The sequence below is a fragment of the Amblyomma americanum genome, chromosome 1 (assembly GCF_052857255.1).
Source record: "Amblyomma americanum isolate KBUSLIRL-KWMA chromosome 1, ASM5285725v1, whole genome shotgun sequence".
Classification (NCBI taxonomy): Eukaryota; Metazoa; Arthropoda; class Arachnida; order Ixodida; family Ixodidae; genus Amblyomma; species Amblyomma americanum.
In genome coordinates this window covers 443,013,778-443,019,112 of record NC_135497.1, presented here as the reverse complement: position 1 = coordinate 443,019,112, position 5,335 = coordinate 443,013,778, and positions in this window count along the sequence as shown.

The window sequence follows — 5,335 nt, the reverse complement described above, 5'->3', positions numbered from 1 at the left end:
ACTGGGGTGAGTTTTAGAGGAGAGTGGAGGGTTTCAACGCTCCCTTGCCTGGGTGGTAGTCGTCATTCCGGGACACCATTGGCGGTACCCGCTGCCCGCGCTGTTTGAACCAGAGTCCTCTGGGACTCCAGGTCCAAGCAGCCGGACAAGGTCGGCTCCCAGCCTTCTCTCGTTGATTGATTTACTCTCTTTATTTGCGAATTCTTCTGGCAGGCCCATATCATATGATATGCGCTTGCCCCCATCTCACAAGCTTTGTGCTATTGGGGATATACAACTCGATTCCTTCATTAGTAATAATGTCCATCGTCCTTCGTTTCGTTTAGAATGTGAACTGACACAAGTTCTATGCTAGGCCAGTGTTGTGGGATTTCAGTAGGCGGAGGACAAACGTCGCCGTCTTACAGATCTCACAGGACCAGCAGTACTGAAACAGAACTCAATCCTGCAGGTTATGTGCAATGCCTTGAAACTGTGTCTTTGTTTGTGTGTACTTTGTGCTACATCAACAACCTGTTGTCATCGTTTCACAACGTCTCCTATTTTTTCATGATCTGGAATAAATTCTCTTTACTCTCTCACCAATATCCATTTGCTGATAAAGTGCTGCACTCTTAAGTGGTAAATGTTATAAATATATATATACACAGACTAAACGATGCCGCAAGAACATTTCAGTGATGTCGTTTCCTTGCAATGCAGTCGCTGAAAGGAGAGGCATGACCGTATTGTTCTCGATGTACCGGACTCCGTTTACCCCGTATACGCGCACTCCCTCTACGCTGTCCCTATTACCAAGCATGCACTGCCATTATACCAGCGACTTAATCTATAAAACTGAAGAGGTACCCTGCCCTCGCGCTCATCCTCTTTACCTTGCGACGAGAGCAGAAACGCCACATCTTAGGGTTGAAAGCACAATCCCTCGTATTTCTAAAAATAATGGAGGTGATTGCGGCTGCACTCACCTTTCCTCGCTCTGTCTTTGCAAATGGTACCACATGGGAAAGATAACTAATTTTATATATATGAGATTAACGTTCCGAAGCGACAGATGCATGTCTCGGCTTGGGAACTTAGTGTCGTTTCGGTGCTTTCAAGTCAAAAATGTAGAATTTCACTTCGCTTTCCTGTGTCTCTGCTTTCGCCGTGCCTTGCACTCTCCTACACCCTAGGGGCTGTGAGCCTAACAGCATTTTCGCGCACTACGCGATAGCGCATAGAGCTCGTTCGGTCGAAAACCGTCGGCGTAGTAGTAGTCGGCACAGCGTGTCGGAAATAATCGGGGGCTGCGTAAAAAAATCGTAGCCTGGTAATTTGTGGTTCTAGTGATTGATGTTTAATTGGTGTGTGATAGGCGATGACGAGTTAATGAAATCATTGTAATTTGTTGATTAATTAAGGAAATATGAAAATCGCAAAATTGGAAAAAGGTGGTTAAAAGGTACCAATATGGTCAGAATGAAAAGCCAATGCTTGATGATGATAATTAAGAAATTTTAGTGTAATTCATCGATTATTAACGGAAACAATTTTAAGAAATGAAAAATGCGTTCAGAGATGTCAAACTGCTCAGGATGGAAAGCCTAATCCCCTACGCTATCGCGTCATACCCTTAACGCGGAGCTTAAGTATCCTATCCAATGTTTAACGCGACAGCGTTAAGGAGCTCGTGTCGCAGAATAGCCGGTGTCGTCGGCGTCTTTGGCCCTGAGCGAAAAATGGTGCATCTCGGTGTACACCTAGACCGCTCCGTAAGGGAATGAATTTTCCTTCCCTTACGGCGTGGTACGGGTGTCCAGCGAGAATTGTGAGACAGGCGTCATTTCCGTTCCTTAAAACCAATTTTCATTTCAATTTCCTTCCCTTACGGCCCGCCCTTACAAAAACTTCTTTAGACAGTCCACATACTGTCTACGAACATTAGTCTAAGAAGTCAATAGACAGTCTATAGACAAATCCTTTAGACCAGTCTATAAACAATCAATAGATTTATGGCCATACACTTTTAGTAGACTTTTGTCTACAGACAGTCCATAGATAAATGTCTACTGAAAGTAGATAGGTCCATAGACAGTCTATAGACACAGGTCCATAGACAGTCTATAGAAGATTTGTAGATTTACGGCCATACACTTCCTATAGACTTCTGTCCATAGACCTTCTATAGACAAATGTCTACTGATAATAGACACAGGTCTATAGGCAGTCTATAGATGATCTATAGACTTAGGCCATACATTTCCTATAGATTTCTGTCTATAGACAAAAATCTACTGGTCCAGTAGATGTCTATAGACATTCCACAGTTATGTGGCCTGGCAATGCTGTAGATATTTGTCTATAGACAGTCTATAGAGCTCTGTCTAAAAAAGCTTAATAGACCATTGTCTGTAGACTGCCTTGACAGTCTAGAATAGTTGAAAAAATCAGCACACGGTCTTCACAAATGAAATGACGATCAATATACTTACAATTTAGTTTATTTCCAAGCTGTGCAGGCAAGGAATATGCAATACATGCATCATAAGAATGCACCAAATAAAACTAAATGCTGAAAGTAATCGTCCGAATATAGTTTCCTCAGAAGCAATCTTTGCGACCTGTTGTCTGCAGTCAGTCATCCAGGCATGTTGACCTGTACAAAGAAAGAAAAAAAATAACAGGAACTGAAAAAAAATTCCCACTCCATCTCTACAAATGTGGTTTACAACACAAGGCATATATATCCTGGCTATCCCATTCAAGAAAGCTAGTCGATGTTTTGGTTTGGTTTTATGTGGTCCAAAATCCCAAGGTGACTCAGGCTATGAGAGGCGCCGTAGTGAAAGGTTGCGGAGTAATTTCGGCCACCTGCGGTTTCTTACCGTGCACTGACATTGCATAGAACACAGGCCTCTAGCATTTTGCCTCTATCAAAACGCGGCAGGCTAGACCAGGATCGAACCTGCATCATTCAGGTTGTAGTAGTAGTACAGTTTATTTGGGACAAAAAATATGCAAAATTTGTCCTGGGTGAGAAGGCTAATGGCATTTTTGCCTGATGAGGCCATCCCACCCCTGACAGCAGTGGCAACCACTATAGGCATATTCGAACACATTTGCAGTACAGTACATCGTACAACAACCAATATGTATGCAAGCACACAAAACAAAACAAATGGACAACCCTGAGGAGTGTGTGCATGCTTCTGTACATGGAAAAAAAGTTTACAGATTCCCGAATACTATTTACACGTACAACACACCCAAATATCATCCATGACACAAAAGAAATTTTTTGACCTATTATTCCATTAGGTACATATGTCTTAGTGTTTTCTTTAGGTAGTGATGGGTAGATTGACAATAATTCAAAGATGGCTGGTTATTGATTCAATAAATTTGCTATTTACATACATAATCTCACATCACCATAGTTGGTGCGATATCGGGGCACCTGTATTTTATCTTCTCTAAGGAGATGTGGAGTGTTTTTATATTGAACCTCAATATTTGAACAGTGTAACATATACTGGTGCACGATTTCCAGAAATAACTTATATTTGAATAGCTTACTGATCTCTAGTATGTCATAAATCTTAAAGTATGGCAAGCAATGTTCTATTTTTGGAATTTTCGAATACCACATATTGAGCACTTTTGCAGAGGGTGCAACTAATCAAGGTTTCTTTGTGTTGTGTCTGACGATACCAGGGAGCAGCATGTTAAACGTGAATGAAAGAGAGCATAGTAAGTTTGTTCCTTCACTGGCAACCTGTTTAATATGCCAAAAACATGTTATTTCAATTCGGAGAGCTTCTATGTGCGAATTCCAGAGAAATGTTTCATGAAAGATAACACCTAGAAAGCAAATCCTCTTAGACTGGTTGATATTGTTATTCCTGAACTTTAATTTGAACTCACTATCTTTTTTGCTACCTTTAGGCTTGAAAATCAGGTATTCCATCTTGTTTATCTTTAGGTCTAGTTTATTAAAGGTTAACCAAAAGTCTAAATAGTGAAGCCATTCATTTGCTTCCCTGTAAACGAAGCTTTTATTGCAACCTGAAAAAAATACATTAGTGTCATTTGCATGTAATACCATTTCAGAGAAGCCTGGGGTGTTTACAATATCACTCATATATATCAAGAATAATATGGGGCCTAGAATGGATCCCTATGGAACTCCGTATTTAATACTGCCTCGATCAGATTCGGTGCTCTTTATTGTGGTGTATTGCTCCCTGCAAATTAAACAGCTTTCCATCAGGGCATGTGCTGTACCTTGGATTCCATAGAATGGTAGCTTTATTAATAATATATCATGATGGACAGAATCAAAGGCATTCCTGAAATCTAGAAATAAACCCAAAGTAATCTTTCATTTCTTAATGTTGTCAAGAATTTTCTGTTTAATATAAAGTAAAGCAGTTTCAGTTGCCTTATTTTTTCTGAATCCAAACTGCTTGTTTACTATCAAGTTATGCAGAATGAGGAAATCGACAATTCTTTCGTTCATTATGTGTTCAGCAACTTTTGAAAAGACTGAAAGCACTGACATTGGTCTATAGTTGTTCAAGTCTTCAAAAGCACCACCTTTATGAATAGCTGGAACACGCGCAAGCTTCATTTGGTTTTTAAATATCCCTACTTGAAGTATGCAGTTGCATATGTGCGTAAGGACTGGAGTTATCAGTGCGGCTACAGCTTTCACGGGGGAAACTTTCACATCATCGTAGGCTGATGAACAGTTGTCCTTCAGCGTCATGATTATGTTGAGGACTTCTTCGGCACAAGTTGGAGTGAGAAATACAGCTTGAGGACATTGAACATTCATGTATTGTTCACATGATAATGTACCATGAATATCATTTGAGGCACCAACTTCTACAAAGTGCATGTTGAAAAGGTTTGCAATGTTTTCGTCAGTTCAGCCTTGTGTAGGTGATGCACAGTGGTAATGTCGTCTTGTGTAATAGCCTTAACTTGCAGCTTTTCTACAATCTCATTTACTTTGCTTAGCAAGTCCACATCCTGGGTTTCAGTCAATATATGAAGCTCTAGGGTTAGAAAGCGACTATGCCACTCCAGATCATCTAGGTCCTGCTTGAGCCGAATTATATCACTACCTACATTGTTAGATTCCAGCCCTTCAACTCATTTCGTTCGTTATTTTGTAGTTTTTTTCTTGAACAGTCAGGTGGTTCTGAAAGTCGTCAAACTTATCATAGAGCAACTGAATTTGCGTCTCAAATGCATCAAACTTTTTTGACAAAGGCAAAAGAGCATCAAGCTTCGTTTCAGTCTGCAGTAATCTGAGTATCACGTCTGAATCATGCTGCGGATTTTCTGT